Consider the following 17,493-nt stretch of genomic DNA (forward strand, 5'->3'; position numbering starts at 1 on the left):
GAGCAGGGCTGTAAGTCTTGGATGAATGGTTCTGGGATTTACCTGAGAGATGGGCGTACCTATACATCTGAGAAGATGGAAAGGCCTCTGGCTTCTTGTTTAAGGGATTCAAACTGCCACTGGAGCAGTGTAGCACATCTCCACAGCTTTGACAGTGTTGTACCACATATTCTTCTTCTTTAATTGGTACTTGGCAAAGTACCTGCCTCTTGAGGGGCCAGTCCTTGAAAATAACCATGTGTAACTGAAACGGCAGCAGGCATCTGTAAGGAAGCTGTGCGTCTGCCTGGGTCGATGGTATGAACAATATCAAGTGTGCTTCCCTGCCTTGAGACAGCAGTTCCTGCATTAAATCTACAAAATGCCTTTCTTTGCACAGTACAGTTGGAAATATTAAGTCACGCTTATTAACATTGGCACATATAAAGCAGAGCTGCAGTAAACGAGTTCAGTGTCCTGAGGATTTGAGGGTTGGGGTGTTGTTTTTCCTTTACTGGAGCTGAGCACTCAAGAGACTTTCATTAAACCTGGGTCTTTGCAGCTCCTCGTGCTGATTCTGCCACTTATTTATTGTTTGGCCTCAGGCTAGACACTTAACCTCGTGCCGCCCTAATTTCCCCATCTGGAAAATTATATTTACTTACTTCTCCTGAGGATTGTGCAGGGCTTAATGAATGCCTGTAAGGGATTTGGAGATCCTCAGACCTGACATGATGCAGGACTGCAAAAGATTCACTGCACGTGCAAGGATGAGGGAGCGGGTGCCCAGACGGGAGAGTCTGCCTGCGTTCCTGGCCTGGAACGGAGTCCAAAAGTGTAACCAGCAAGGGAGGACCATACTGTCTATTTTTAGATGAACTCCTCTTCCTTGTGGCCTTTTCAGACTTGCTGGGAGAAAAAGGAGGCAAGTGAGTGAAGGGAGGGAAAGGAGGGCAGCCGAGGTTAACTGCTTTCTCCTGTTGGTCCCCTGGATCTTCTTGCCAGTGTGATAACAACTGGATCTCCCAGGAAGGTAATGATCTTCCCGGATACTTCATCTTGCTGCAGGCTATTAGTGAACCCAGGCAGTCCCTTTGCTGCCCATTTCTTTAGCAGGGAAAAATGAATCTCTGACCAAAAAAAAAAAAAAATCCTCCATATAATTAAGCAGCATTAGAATGAGGCTTGTGCCTTTGCTGATGAACTTCAGTGAAAGCAGATGGTCACAATGGTATTAAAAACTAAAGACTTCAGTCAAGCTTTTAATTGAAAACAATTGGACCCTGCTGGATGGTAATTACCTTGGCTGCTTGCAAATAATATCACAGCACTGCTACCTATGAAGAAAGAACGGAAACTGAGTTAATAAGAACTGCTTGATCTGCATATAATAAACAAGGAGCATCTAAAACTATTTTCTCTGGTAGCTTCTCCCCTGCAAGATGCTTTCAAGTGGTTAGTAGTGTGAAAAGGAACACAAAAGTGGCAGAAATTGAAACATGTGAAGTGTTTGGTGGGTTCAAAACTTGAAGAGCTTGCCTTCCTGTATCTCCCTCCTTTTTTTTAACAGCTGAAACCCCAGACAGGTCAGAGAAAAACAGCAAAACAAAATAAAAAGGAAAAGCTCTAGATTATCCAGCATTCCTCCTCTTTTGAATGACAATGATAATGGCAGGCTGCCTTTATCTCATTTTATCTGCTTTCTTCTTCCCTTGTCTGATGGACTGGAAGGCTGGGGCCTTCTAAGCATCCAGAGTTGTTTCCCCTGTTCTTAATTGGATTTTAATGATCATTAACTCAATATACCTCAATCTCTAACAAAGCAAAATGGTACGTGACATATTTTGCAGTGCTTCTTAAAGTGATCTGACAATTTTCTCACTCCTCCCCCTTTTCTGTGCCAGTATCAGGTGAGGTTTCGTGGGCTAGCCTACCTAAAGAGTTCCTAAATCCTGGTGTGTTATGTATTTGTTGACACAACACAACATTAAATACCACATTACAGTTTCTTTCCTGCCAGAGAAAATGACCTGTATTGCTGTGGATGTGTGGGTGGAAAAAACAATCCTAATATTGTCTCTTTCAAACACAGGTCCTGGCTGTGTATAAAATGAACCAAATCTTGTCACCTTTCACATAAACACCATTTTTCTTGTAGTGGTACTCTTGGGCATTGCTTTTTGTCCCCTTATGAGCAGGCAAGATATTCTGCTGCTCCAGAAGACCTCAGAGAGTAGCAGCTGCTGCAGTTTTGCAAAATTAATGAGTAGCTGTGAACTGCTAGTAAAAGTGATGCAATGATTTTCCATAACATATCATTTTAGAAGCAATGACTTTACCCGCTCTTTCTTTTCCTATCCAAATATTTGTCTTTTCAATGCACCAGCCAAGAGTTTGTCTTGTCTTGTCTGGCAGTGTGATGAAATGGACTTTTCCAGTATGTTTCATCTGGATTTGATGATTTAATGCCTGAAGTTAACTTTCATTCACTTAACTTGCCATGATTAACACAGAGAGTGAGGTCCTGGGCTTGTGGAAGTCAGTACAAGTTTGCACACTGTGTTCAGTAGGATTTTGCTTATTTTTATGGAATCAAAATATGCTTAAAGCTTTATTGATGTAATGCTTCTGAAACTGCTGGCTGAGCACAGTCACAAGACATGAGTGTATCTCATAGAATCATTAAAATTGATGGCTTTTTTTGCCCTACCATCTAACCTGGGGTATTCTCATTTGTGCTTAGGACTTCCTGGTAACCTTACCCTTGGCCTTGCCTCTGCTGCTGTGCTCTTGGAGGACAGCTCTGTATTTGATGAGGCAGGTGTCCTGCTCTGTCTCATGGCCCTTATGTTCCACCTGATGGCAGGGTCTGAGCAGAATTGTGCACACAGACTTTCCAGTCCCTCCTTTATCAAAGAACTTGGGACAAGTTTGCAACTAGGAAAGTCCACCTTTCAAAAGTGTCTTACACTAGTGGCTGCGATGATTTTGTCAATTTTATAACAGCTACTTACTTTTAACTCTGCAGAGTATGATCACTTACTGTAATTACTGCTTGCAGTTTCAAGGGAGCTGGTATAGAGTATACTATTTTAAAGGTATAAGTAAGGCATAAGCTCTATTGATCTAAAGTATTCTAAGCGATAAACAGCTGCTGGGTGTGATTAAAGCTGAAGGGAAGCAGAGGCATTTAATCAATCTCCAAAGCTGCTCCACGTATATTACAAAGCAATTGTGATTATTGCTATTATATGACAAGCTATAGCATACTAAAGAAAGAGGGATCATTTTTCTTGGAAGCACTTAGAAGTGTTGTGGTGCTTCTTCTCAGCCTGCCTGATGCTGTCACCTCTGACACTTGGCTAAGTGACAGAGCGTGCTAGCTCAAGCAGACTAATCCTGAAGTGAAAATGCAGGAGCAGGGCCTTTCAGCTCCCCAGAGCCTTCTCTTCCCTGTGCCTAACTGTGGCCGACAGCAAGTGCTTGGGGAAGGAGCAGAAGAAACAGGGCAAGTGTACAATAATGCTGGCCACACCATTACCCTCTCTGATCCTTGGATCCTGCACAGCTCGGGATGTTCTGTGGGATATGTTTGTGCCTGTCTAACAGCCCTGAAGGGACATTTCTTCCATTATTTTGTTTAATTGTTTCTTGAACCTTTGGACAGTCTTGGCCTTCACAACAGCCTGTGATGGTGCACTACACAGTGCTGTCACGTTGCTTTGTAAAACAGTGCTTTTTCGTTCTTGTTTTCCAACTTTCTGCCTGATGATTTCTTTCAGTTCTTTCTCACTCTTGTGTTAAGCAATGGGTAATAGCTGTTCACCTTTTCTATTTCATAAACATAGAGACGTCTGCCTCATCCTGCTCTGTTGTCTCCTTGTTTTCCGAGGCTTATTTAGTCTCACCTTTTCCAAAGCTGACCCATTCCTCTGATCATCCTTGTAATCTCTGCATCTGTCCCTTTCCTCATTTTGCTGCATGCTTTTCGAAAGGGCATAACCAGAATTTCATATATTACTTTAAGATGTGGGTTTTTCTGAGTTTATTATTTCTTCCTTTTTCAGGTGTTCAGTGATCTGTACTTATTACATAGCTTATAAGCAACATGAAGATATGGATATAAGAAGGATTTCTGAAAACTGAGAGCTACATGAAATAATCTTAGGTTTAAAATTTATCTTATGTCGTGTTTAAACTATAAAAATGGAAAGTCTATGAACAGAGTAGGACTTTCCCCTTAGAAAATTTAATATGAAAATAAATTAATAGATAAGTATATTAAAGATAATAAATTAATAGATAAGGTTATTAAACCTTGCCCTTGCTCTATTTGCAACAATGAAGTTATAGCACTTAAGCCTGAAGAGGATAGCATTTACAAAGGCTAACTTTTGCCGAGGGTGTTTTGTGTCAGTCCTCTCAGTTTCTTCAGTCTTTCTCCACTGAACATAGAGAAATATGAACTTCTGTGGGCCATAGTTGAATTGTCTCTCAAAATTCTAAAGTAAAGAATAAAACTTAAATGACTCATCTGATCTTTATTATTCACCTAGGGAGAAACACCAAAAGTAAATGGAGCTTACATAGTGATAAATTAGTTAGGACATTAGGCATAGATAAAGTAGAACGGCATTAAGAAGCAATAGGTTGTGCTTTTCTACCTATATTAATTTAAAATTGACATTGCTCTTCCGTGTTTTATTTCCTTTTGGAAGAAGGTGACTTTCACTGAATCCCTCTAGTCAACCGCAGCTTGCTAGCCAGCCCAAACCAGCCCAAACTGCCAGCTGTTGCTGGAGATGAACTCCTTTGAGTTAACGCTTTGAACTAATTTTGGAAAAGCAAAGGGAGAAGGACAAGCCTCCTGCCATCTTCTGTTTCTCAGTCTGTCTTGCTTTTACTCCTGCCTTTGGTGTAGTACATGCTGTGTAGAGGGATCTCCAAAGATATGTTGTTGGAAGCTTTGCTTTTGCTGAGTGAATCCCATACAAGCAAGTCAGACCCATTTGGTTTAGCAGGCAAATGCAATACATCTCTGCTTTTGTTTCTCTATTATGATAGCTCTTTTGAAACTTTAAAATATTTGAAGCTTCTCATGACCTTCATGTGAAACCCTATGCATGGCCCTAGTGTGCTGGAGGCTGAGCCTGGTGCAGTTATCTTTGTTGCATAAGATTCCTACTGCAACAACCATTAAATCTTCTTTATAGTGGTTTCACATGAGAGTCACAAGTCTTCCGGGAAACTTATCCTGAGTGTCACTTTCTAATGCTATGAGAGTCTTGTGAGTCTTGTGAATGCAGGTTTTTAAGTGAGAGTTTAGACCAGTAAATCAAATTTCAGTTGGGAAATGTTGAGGTCCTCCATGGATGGCTAGAGCTGGAACACTTGCCCTGTGAGGGGAAGGTGTGGGACATAGGCCAGCTCAGCCTGGAGAAGAGAGAGCTGCAGGGAAAACTAACAGCAGCTCAAGTGCTTGACTTCACTTGAGTATCATTGAGTGTGCTAGATGAGTTGGACAGTTGAAACTACAGACCTAGCTGACAGCCGTTTCCCATTGCAAAGTGGACCATAGCAGTCTATTGACAAGAGCCTTGCTTTCCTTAGGATGATTGCATCCTAAGGATTTCCTAAGGATGATTGAGAAGCATTTGCGTTCCTGTGTTGTTCACCCAGTGATGCCAGCAAAAGTCTGGTACGGCTACATAGCAAATCATCCCGAGAACCGGTTCAGGTTAAAAGTAGTCCTTTGTTGTTTGGTTTTAACCTGTTTTTTTGAAGTTGACTTCTCCCGTGGTTCCATGAAAATTCATCTTGGTGCAACTGAGGCATAGTGCAACAGCAGGAACAAGCAACAGGGCATGCTTCAGCTGGTGCTGGGTTTCAAAGAGGCACTTCTCAGACTGTGGCTGTACAGTCAGTTTTTAGGAGCCCCCTGGAAGTAGTTCCCATCTCCATGGCTCCATGAATCTCCAGCTGAAGATGACCACTTGTGAAACCAGATTTCAAGCCAAGTTTGTGGCAAAAATAGACTACAAAGAATGATCAAATCCAAATAAACACTGGTGCACAATACTTCACTTAAGCTGTTTTGCCATTTTTTTGGGTTGCAAACTAACCATTTGTTAATTGGCCCCGTCGTGCATTGCTACTGGGCACTGAGAATCACTGTAGGCCTATGAGATGATCAATGTCTCCTGAGCAGTTCAGGATGGGACCTTGCAGCTTTTCAGGTCCTGGTGCTGTGTTACATTGACTGTGCTGACACTGGCTAGCCTGGCTGCCGTTCTGTGTCCGATTGCCTCAACCTCATTGTCATTTTATACCCAGAGATTGTGTCTGGGCAGAAGGATGTGAAGGAATCACCCCCTTTCAAGAAAATGTGTTTGTGCCAAGGACGACAGGATTTTGAGGAGTGGCAGCTGTCAGCTAACCTCACCTGGAAACAACGTGCGATGCTTTGAGGGAGGTGGGCCTGATCCGGCACCTTACCATTCAACCTTGGCATCGCTTCTGCTGGGATCAGGGTAAATCCTGGCCAAACCAAGACCCACTTTTTTTATGTACCTTTCTAAAAATAATCACTCTTTTCTCCACTATGCATATTTCCACCTTTGTGCTAGTGAAAGCCCTGGATTGTTCCAGGGGATTGCATGGAAAATATCTGTGAGCTTTGGCCATCTCTCTGAAATACTACAGTCGATTTGATGTTTGCTTTGGCGCGTTGCTGTGAAAGATTGTAGAGTGCGTGTGTTTATACGTGTATGGGGAGAGAGGGCTCCTGCTCATTGTGCCTTAGTGAGGCTGCCAGACTGTCTGGCCCCATCTATTCTTCTGTAAGTGAAAAGGGCCTCACAGCACTTGCTGCGTGCTTGGACCAGGGCTCAGCTAGGCACTATACTTGGAAACCGTTCTGTCAGCTTGAAAAATTACCTTTCTGCCTGAAAATTGTTTACTCCCCACTGTTATAAGTAACATGTAAGATTACTTGTCAGTGGAGAAATTTCTTCTTATCCCCTTTGTTTCCTCTGCATACTGGGCAACTTTGTATACAGTACATTTTGGTGGCCCTCTTGTTCCAGGCAGACAGTTGCTCTTTAGGAACAGAGATCTTCCATACAGAAGAATGAGAAGTAACATGTGAAAATTGTTGGTAAGATGCAGGCCTGGCTGAAAGACCTAGACATCATTCTTGGCAAAGGATTTATTTTCCTCCTGTAGCTCATTGCTTTCTGAAGAAAGATGAGACAGGCTTTCAGGTGGAAGGTGTTTCTGTCCAGACTAGGATTTCTCTGCTCTGTGTAGAGCTGAAAAAAGCTGAAAGCTCCCACAGCACCCTTTGGGAAGACGAAGGATGACTCCAGCAGCCCATCGGTGAATTTTCCTGCCTGTAAGAAAACTCGTTCTAACATTTAATGAAATGTGTGAGCTCCTGCTGAAACATCATGGGCTGCAGAACCTGCACTTAACTAGTAATTATAAAGTACTTTGATATTGAACTTGGAGTCTGAACAACACTTAATAGAGCTCAGGTCTCCTTTCCTTTTTCTAGTGGCAACAAGCATTTACCTAAGATTCCCACTAAACGCACATTGATGGGAATTGCCAGGTACCTGGACCCAATCTGTAGCCCACCTAGCCTAAAGTCCTGTCTGTAGTTGCACTAAGTATCTGGAGGAAGATGCAAATATTGCTGGAATGGATGATTACAAACAACCTGCAAACATACTTGTCCACTGCTTCCTTGAGAGCCCTGTCTTAGCTTTTGTTTCAAGCAGCGGCTCTATTAATTTCAGCAGGGGAGGTACAGTAACTGATGCTTAACAATTAATTTTTTTTTGTTTCACCTGTCAAGGTTTGCTGGCCAATTTTGCTGTACAAAATCTGTAAGTAGGGAACATCGACGTATTCTTTTGTACTGAAGACATGAAGGAATTAAATGATTCAAGATTGTAAAGCCTTCATGAATAATTTAGGCTCTGTTTCCAACAAATATTCACTTTGCTACATATGCACTGATAACTGGGCTCAGCCATTTGTGGTATCAGCAACCGTGCCAAACCCCCATGAGCCAAAGGAAATAGGCTTTTATTCAGTGTCAGCCATCAATCTGTTTCCAGTCTTGAGGACATACTCTTGTCAGTTAGGGGCTTTTGTTTGAGAAACCTGGTCTGTTAACTGGCAAGAAAAATGGATGGGCCCAGACACGTTGCCTTTATGACCTCCTCTACAATAGGTTCTGCAGCCCAGCCAGCCTTGCTCTTCTCACTGCAGTGCTTCATGTTGCTCTTGTGAATATATATCGCTGCACATCTTAGGCCAATGTGCACAGTCATTCATTTTTTCCTGCTAAACTGACTGAACTGCCTGAGAGAAATGGCAAGAGATTTCTCAAGCCAAACCAGTCAGTGAGCTTCTCTGGGTCTTGGCCTGATGGTTTTGAGGGATCTTCTTGGTGTTATAAAGATTGAAGAAAGCCTGGGAATTTATATTTGAGAAGTAGCCTACGCCGGATTCTCTTAATCCTGCTGCTGCTGCAGTGTGAGACCTTTAGGCAAGGATTTTCCCAATTGAAGCTTTTTAGGTTGGGCTTTTTTATTGTTGTTGTTGGTTTTAGGTTTTTGGGGGATTTTTTTGGTGGGTTTTGGTTTTGTTTTTTTTTTAATATATGGAAATACTAAAAGCAAGCCCACTGTTCTTGCAGACATGTAAGCAAGCTTGCTTCATCAAGAAAGCACATTACAAACACTCTGTCTAGTGCAAGCGGATCCTCTAACTCAAGCGCTGTTTCATACTCCATGCTTCAAAGCATTGACCACCCAGCTAGCATCAACAACCAGCAAGGTAAGGAATGGCCCGCAGACCCTCATTTTTCACTAGTGCTGAGATTAAACATTTGTTTCCTCTTCTTAAACCACTGTGTCTGAGTTCAAAATGGCACTGTGTCTGCATGCATCCCCTCTGCCAGGGCACAGGCACATGCTTCCGTAAAACTTGTCAGAGGTAAGGTGCTGCTGAGAGCTATGCATCATCAAGTGCAACCCTATGCATTCGTAAAGATTAATGAATTGGGAGGAAAAGCGCTTTTGCTGTGCTGCTGCTATTTCAATATGAAAGTGATACCCTGAAATGCTCTGTTCTACTTCAGTAGCTCTAAGAGGAGCCTTTCTCCAGAGGGTTTCAGTACCCAAATTAATTGAAGTAACTCCAAAGGGCTCTTTTAAATCTAATTCCCTCCCCCATGTTTGCAGTCTCTTCTTCCCCCTGCCCCCCCATGTTTGCAGTCTCTTCTTCCCCCTGCGCCCCCATGTTTGCAGTCTTTGCAGTCTCTTCCCCCCCGCCCCCTCCATGTCTACACCCTCTTCTGAACAAAAAGCTTTAAAATGCTTTTCTGGAAAGGACTAGAATGTAATTCAGATGAAGTTAATGTGAAGGCAAGGTTGATAGCTCATGTCCCTGAAGCCACTGGCAGTGGTTGAGCACCAGCGAGTGTGAGACAGGAGTTCAAACACAACTGTGAAACTCGTGAGTGAACTGAACAAAGAGAGGGCTGGAGGCTGGGGATCACTGCTCCCCCTCCTCCCTGTGTGGCTTTCTCAGCTTACGCTGAACCCTTTGATCACTGTCCAGCGCAGGGTTACAAGGCAGCCTGGGCCAGGGCCAGGGATGTATACACGGGTGGAGGCTGCTGTAACCTGCGGGTGGAGGCTGCTGTAATCTGCTCTTGATCCACCCTGTACCCTTATTTCCATAAACACTGATGCACATCACAGTGGGGTGCATCACTGCCGGTGCTCCTTCAGCTGAAACACAGGACTGTCCCTGCCAAGCACAGCTCCTTTTTCCAGAAAACTCTCTGATAACAACATTTCAGACAAATATGCCTGTATTTTGTAACCACCACTCTATTTTTGTCAGGTGCATTTGTATTTGATGCTGAAATCTAAGACTGTGAGTACAATAGTGCTATTGAGTGCACAGTGTTCCTGTCTTTCAGAAGTGGCTGCTCTGGGATGGCTGCATGGCTGAGCATGGCTAGCTTGGGAAGGTGATGCTCATGGCAAGAGCACTGCCAGGATCTCACCTCAGGAAGCACTTCCTCGAGACCACCTGCTTCAGGGCAGTATTTTAGCTCCATATTCCTCTAACAGGGATTCTAGGCCTGGGCTTAGTGGCTGTTGAGAACTCTTGAGTCCAAGAGTTCTTACAGATATGTTACCACTATCATTCATACTTAAATGTTGACATGGTAACATGCAAAATGAGCTGAAACTCTTGAAGACAAAGGCTAATTGGCTCTAAGGTAAAGTGGATGGGAATTAGCGGTGGAGGCGTAAGCTATGGCCCCTTGTGCTTTTCGGTTACATTTGTTTGTGGCCATTCCTCCAGCAGCAGGTGGAAAGAGGGACCTGGTTCCTCTTGTCTGCCTCTGCCATTGTGTCTTCTGAGAAGTTACCTCCAGCACAGTGGCAGAAGTAGACTTTTTGTGAATGAACACTGTCAGCAGCAGGCTGCATGTCAGCTCTTCTGAAAACCTCTGTTTTCTATTAAATCCTACAGCAAACCTGATATAGGTTCCACTCTATGATTTCTATGGGATGGTCAGAAGATCCTAGAGGAATTATACCATTCCCTATCAAAATCTCTCTGGCTAGCTCCTACAGTACAGTCTTGCATTACCCTCTTGTTAAATGACACCGGATTTTCCCAGACGGTAGATCGACTACCCCTAATATATTGCACAAAGGATGTTGCAACCCTGCTATTATTATTCTAGTGCAAATGCTGAAACTGGTTGAAGAGAATTTAGAAATCTGCCCTTCTCTCTTCAGTTCCCCCCCTCAAATTACTTCAAAGGTTGGTGAAATGAATTTTGCCCAGACAGATGAAAAGCAGTGTCACAGTGTCTTCTCATTCCTGCAGGTTTCTGCCGAACAGGGCTAAGGCAATACACAGGCAAGTGCCTGGAGCAGGACACTGCAAAACCACCACGAGCCTCCCGGTGCTGCAGCTCAGAGTCCAGCTGACACCACCGAGAGGGGCCAAGACATGTCAGGGCAATTACTCATGGCTTGGGCATGGGTAGTGGTGTGCCCTGTGTGGTGCTGGCAATGCAAAAAAGCTGGCCTGACTTGGTGGTAGAGCTGCTGTCTGGCACCCTGTGGGACCCCTCTCCTCCCTTCCTGCTGCCTGTGGCCAGGAGACAGCTGGGTGTGCTTGGCTCCTGCCCTGGGACAGCAGCACTGGATGCTGACTACCCTTCCAATGCATGCTCTGGTGTAGCTTGGTAGTTACAGTGACAAAAGTCCTCCCTTGGAGATGAAGGTAATCTATTTGGTGCTCAATCAAGAAATAATTAATCTCTTTGTATAGGGTAGAAGATGAAGCTGTAGGAGCCTGAGATACCTTTGTGCTTATTTACTTATTACTGGACCCACACCAGGGACTGGTGCCTCTGAGGCAGCATTAGGAGACAGGACAAATTCCCAGAGCTGCTCCCTGCAGAGTGCCCCAGCACTTGATGTCACCCCTGGCACAGCACCCAAATTGTTTAACAATGTCCATCAGCCCCAAAGATGTGAGAAGGATACGGTCCTTATCCTGAGCCTGAATTGCAGGACTGCCCTGAGGTGAGATGCTGTGGTGGGTACAGCTGGAGGGCAAAATGGATCTGGTTTAGGAAAGCTACCTGTCTTTAAGGTGATTTTAAATGTTCACATTTTTTATGCAGCATTTTGGAACGTTTCAGCTACTCCCATTTGGAATTCAGTTCCTCTCCCTGTTAATCAATAGCAGGCCTTAACAAAACAATATCTCACAGGAGACACAGGCACACAGTGCTGAACAAAGCAAAACAGCCACTGGCTTACAGCAACAATTGCTGCTACACAATGGGTTTTCAAAGCTCAGTATATATTTTGTCCCTAGTGGGAAAACCATAACAAGACTGAATTAGTGGCTAGGCTTGCCAAAGGGAGAAATTAAAGTGCGATGGCTTGTCTGACACCTTGAAGTAGTTTTATTTATTTCTGGAGGAGAGGACAGTGTGAGAAAGTAAGGGGCCGCTTAGGGAAAACTATTTTCTGTTGCTTTCCGAAGTGTGATGTGGTTCTTCATGCCTGAGGGCTTGGTCCACGTTGGGGATCAGTAGTACCTTCTGGTGAGAGGGCTCCTGAGAGGTGCTGGCGAGTATGGGGATGCTGCCTGCGGCGCTGGGGAGGCACCGGGGTGGAGGGAGGAGTGTGGCTTTCAAGGGGCGGATGGGCTGGGAGTCCCTTGTCCCTGCTGGGGGAAACTGGGGGCTGGTTTGCAGGTGGTTGGTTTCAGAAAGAAAAGGGAGAGACTATGTGAGAGCAAAGCAAATTCCCTTCCCTGCACATGGTCACCTCTGAGCTTGCAAACTTAACTGCTCATCTGTGGATCTTGACAGCTCCTTGCTCTAGCACTAATGGGTTTCAGGAGCTCCCAGTGAGCTGTAATCGCCTTGGTTCAGGGCTCAGCTTGCACCTTTACAAGCACCTTCACCCCTTGCTGTTAACCTGTGGTCTCCTTTATTCAGCAGCTAAGCTTGTAAATTCATGTAACCAAATAGCTAGCGCTGTTAACTGCCCACACGAAAGTGAACAACACATCCATCTTCCAGAGCCCAGCCAGCAGCCTAATGACACTCCTTGCCGTGCTCACAGGTACCCTTTCAGATGTAACTAGCTCTGGCCCTGCAAAAACAATTATTTCGGCGCTCGCATAGGACATGTGGCTCATCTGGGTGGAGGAGGGAGGTTGCCTGGGCAGAAGGCTTCCCACCAATGGTCCCCATGCACCACTGCCCTGTGCCATCATTGCCCCATGCTGTGGTCTGATAGCTGTCAAGGGAGACCACCCTGCAGGCGAGCTGTGTGTCATGCCCTGGAGCAGAAGCATGCTTGCAGTGGTTTTATTTTGGGTTGTGACCAATGTTTGAGAAGTCTTTTCGAAAAGCTGTGCCTCAGTTTCCCTGTCCATAAACTTGAGTGTAATTTCCTGAAATAAAGCACCACTGGGAGGACAGCTGCTAATGAAACACTAAGTGATGCTGAGGTGTCTGGCCTTTCTTGCCAAAGTCAGTGGCTTGAATCCTCTAGTCTTGAAATTAATCTCTGCAATAAGATTGTCTGGATGCAGATCTGGTTTCCTATGAAATGAGGCTCATGCAGTTGCTCTGTGTGTGGGGGGGAGTAGATGCATCAGACCCCTTCCAAGTTGTCCCTATCAGCTAATTGCAGCCCAGCAGGGCAGAGAGGTACAGTACTCATGGACAGTAAATCCTGTAAGCTCTGAGGAAATACTCATTGCAAGCTCTTTCTCCTGCTTCCAGCTCAAGGGAAGCTGGGTTGCAAGTTCACCCTTTACTAGAGACCCCACATGGGAGCTCAGCTGGGGACACTGCTCACAGGAAACAAGGCTTGGCTGCTTCTGCCGTTGCTTGTGTTACTACTTGTTATCAAAGGAGAAAAAGTGCAGCTTTCTGTCTGCAAATAACATAGACCTGCCATTGGCAGAGAACTAATATGTTCCCTTTCTCACCCCAAAGCAATCACAAGCAATCAAAGCTGGGCGTATGTGAGCTGGCAGGGGTTGAATGGACATTGCTTTTCTTTATTTGCTGGCTGCTTACCTGGTGCAACAGGCAGTCTGGGAGAATTTCTTAATTAAACAGGCTCTGGACTGGGTGGCACACATACGCTGCCAATGGGCATTATAAAAGAGCAGTTATTGCACTTCAGCTTGGGAAATGTGCTGGTGTAGTTGTATTGTTAAGAAAAGTCTTGGAGGAAGGGAGAGAAGGAACCTGGGCCCTGGTCTCCACTCCAAAGACTGTTTGTTGTGTTTATGTTAAACATCGCTGGATCTAACCTCAGTGGAGAGTGGGTGGAGGGCTAATTTGAGCTGCCTTTGAAAACAATTTTGAGCAATGCACAGCAAGATCTCAGGGAAACAATGTTTATAATCTATATCCTGCCTCAAACTGCATAGGCACTGCACTCTTGCCCCACTGCCAAAATTAGCAGCAGTCATCAGGAAGCAGCTGGTGTCTCAAGCATGAGCCCTTGTGTTCAGCCATCGCTTGGTAGCTTTTATATAGTTATATAGAGAGTTTTTCCTGGTTATTGAGCATCACCTACTCTTCACCTTTGCAGTGGCAGCAGGAAAACTCTCGTATGTGGAGCCTGATCCAGTGTCCTTAATCGTGCGTGGTTCCCGCTGATTTTAGCAGGAGACTTGCTTTGTGGTGCGTAGGAGAAATGTGTCCCTCAAGGAGTGGACTGTCTTCTGTCCTCCCTGAAAGAGGGTGGGGAATCCAGTGCTTTGCTGTCTGTCTGCCTGTACATCATCAAAAGCGTACAGGCTATGATACACAGTCCTTAGATTTAAATAGCATTAAAATTTAGATTTCAATATTAGGGATTTTGCCAAGCTAGGTAATACTGAGTTGAGAGTGTTTGTCAATTAGCCTTCCCAACCATTAAATCCAGGTTGCTTTCAGTTTTTAATTGACTCTGCATAAATTAGTGCACCCCTTCCTTTAGTCTTTTTGAAGATGAGTAGCCGCTTCTCGCTCCAGTCTGGGCTTGGGAATATTTGAGAAGTGGCAGTGTGTTAATTTCTGCCCCAGAAGAACTTTGCAGGAGAAACAGCTCTTTCAGTTGTTCGGTGGCCACAATACATTTGAAAGACTTGGTGTCAGGGTGTTTTGTAATGATTTAAAATATTAAATAACGCAAACTAACAGAAACAAGGCAAAATACGTAACTTGGGGGAGGGGTTGGAGGCAATCCTGTGCTGTCCCTTTAGCTCTTGCAGTTTTTACTCTGATAAACAAGCTTCGCTTTCCAGAAGGTTGAGACCTTTGTCCTGTCTTTGTGACTGTTTTACTCCCATTTTGTCCAGGGTAGGGAGGAATAAATAATTTTGGCTTTCCTGCTGTTTCTGCATCTCCGATGGCTTCTTCACCAGGAAAGAGGAGAGAAACAATGTGGAGACCCTGCTCATTCTTTACTATTTTCCCTTTTCTTTCTCATCACCAAAAGACAGAAGAGGGAAATGATGGCAGGCACTCAAATATCCACTCATCTTTTTCAATTCAGCTCTTTAACTGCTTTTGTTATCCAGTGGCACGATGGTCTTTGGCTCATTATGTACTGGCTTTTTAATTTAAATGTATCCCCATTAGGGAGCCAAAAGATCCAGTCTTAGAGTTCTTTCATATGATTTGTCTAACCACCCTCTAAATTATTTGTCATGGCTGTGAACCCTCTGGAGATTTTTTTTCTTTTTTCTTTTTTTTTTTTTTTTTCTTTTAAGCACTATAATTTGATCCAAAACATCTGTAAGAAATCACAACTGACCTCCCATCTGGGCAACAGCTCAGCTGTGTCCTAAGGCTGGGTAGCGTCAAGTGTGTGAGCTCTGTTTCAAAAGCCTAAAGTTCCTGACATGGTGAAATTCCTTTCTTACATGTTTGTTGACAGAAGGCGGGCAGGGCAGGGAAGGGAAAGGAAGGGAAGGGAAAGGAAGGGAAGGCAGGATCAAGATGCTGTGCCGCTAGGCCAGAAGTGAGTGGAACATCTTGTTACGGAAATGGCCTCAGAAATGCTCCTCCCTGCATTAGAAAATTAGCTATTTAAAGCAGGATCGATTGCTAGTCTTCTTTGCCACTGTTGTCATTTGGCTCTGTCATGTGTAAATAATATTTTCTCATGAAAGAAAACTTCGAGTAATGACAGTGCTCCTCTGGCCACGTCCTGTTCCAAAAGGGAGGAATCAGCTCATCCCTGGAAATGGTGTCTCCCTCTGAAGAGAAAATCTAGGACCTGTGTTTTGTTTTTCTCTAAAACTTTAGATGAGTAAATTTCGAGCCCCAAATGCCATCAGAGTGGTACAAATGCATCCCAATATCTAAGATGCATTTGAGCACTGGAATTACATAGGACAGTACTCATGTGAAGGCAAAAATATGTGGAGAAAAACAAAAAAACTATGTGACTTAGAGCAAAACCCACTTTCCCACAAGATCTGTATCATCAAAGTAGCAATACGTGCTTTAAAGGAGTTCTTCAAAACAGATTGCTTTACTTTTACCAGTGTCAGTGAGCAAAAATCCTTTTATTCTTGGCTCATCATAGTTCCCAACCTCTCATAGGGTGAGGTCACATCTTTCAAAAAAACTGGAGTTATCAAACACACAGAAATGAAAACTCGCCCCTCTGTGTTTTGTTAGCTATGTTCTGCTTATGTTTTTTCCTTTCTCCCTCTTAATTTTTGATTTTCCAGGGAGATTAACCCACACCCGGCTTAAGCACCCTCAAACCTTCCTGAAGTTGAGATGCACATCTGGATCCCAGATCTACAGCTCAAGCCCATCGCTGTTTGTTATTGTTTGCATTGCTTCAGGCCCTGCTTAGGGATTGTACAAAGTGTTCTTTAAAAAAAAATAAATATTGAAATGTCCACACAGCATTTGAGAGAAGCACACTTCTGTAAGGTGCTGGTGCTTGATCGTTACAGAAGCACAGAAAAGAATCTCTGGGGGTCATGTAGGGCATTGGGGCTTCTGAAAATAAAATATTTTTACAATATTAGGGGCTTGGAGTCATCCACATTTCCATGAAAGCCCCTGTACCAAGTGAAGGGAGAGCCTCTGAAGAGTGTTCAAATGTCTTGTGTACGGAAAGTTAAAGAACTCACTTGGCACAGGGATTGGAGGAGATCTAGGCCAGCTGAACGTGGCTTTTAAAGGCTGGGATTTCTTCTCATGCTGACTAATAAGTCCTAACAGAGAAAGAATTGTTGAACAAACCTGTTGCTGATTCTTGAAGGTTGAGGAGAAGCAGTAGAGCTGCTGGAGATGCCAGAGGTACGGATCATCTTGTCTGTCTTATACTTATCCCCCTGCCCCCAAACTCCTTGTTTTATTTTTATTGGGATTTTTGTCTGATGAACCCTATTAAACACATCACTAGCATTGAGATTTGCCAATTCCAATAAACCCATCTGCTTTATTAACTAACTGCAGTCTCTGGAGTGTTTCTCACCGGCTGAGACATGAGCAGCCCTTTCTGCCATCTCCAGTGCTGTGTGTCAGCTCCGGGAACAATGGGAGGGGACCCAGGAGGTCGCAGGCAGGAAGCACCACTTCCCCTGGATAATTAACTGGCTGGGAGACTGAGGAATGAAGATAGCACATGAGACACACACAGTACAAACTGCTGAAACAATAAACAAACAAACCAACGACCAGCACTTCCTTTTCTTATATTGTTAAGGCTGCTTCCTTAGTTCAGGTTGCCTGAAACCCACCCCTCAAAAAGCAGCTTTTTAGGTTCACTAATTCTTAACCTCTTCGCTGCCAGTTCTTGCTGAAGGCACAAGTCAACATTTGCCAAAGTGATGGCCATCATAGGGCCTACTGCTCCTCCTCGGGGCTTGCTGGAGAAACTGGAAATCCCTGTTTCTGAAATGGTAAAAGCACTT

The 17,493-nt window shown here is 44.2% G+C and overlaps 1 long non-coding RNA gene across 3 annotated transcripts in view; it reads left to right on the top strand.

Moving 5' to 3' along the window:
* Window positions 1–17,029, top strand: part of LOC119150535 — a 32,096-nt gene extending 15,067 nt beyond the window's left edge. For 2 of the 3 annotated variants that reach the window (XR_005105107.1, XR_005105105.1), the window contains exons 3-4: window positions 8,687–8,826; window positions 9,980–17,029. This is a non-coding gene — a long non-coding RNA (uncharacterized LOC119150535). The remainder of the gene's footprint in view (window positions 1–8,686; window positions 8,827–9,979) is intronic. The other variant, XR_005105106.1, reaches the window with a different exon arrangement.
* Window positions 17,030–17,493: the final 464 nt, after the last annotated feature.

This window comes from Falco rusticolus, chromosome 6 (assembly GCF_015220075.1).
Source record: "Falco rusticolus isolate bFalRus1 chromosome 6, bFalRus1.pri, whole genome shotgun sequence".
Taxonomy (NCBI): domain Eukaryota; kingdom Metazoa; phylum Chordata; class Aves; order Falconiformes; family Falconidae; genus Falco; species Falco rusticolus.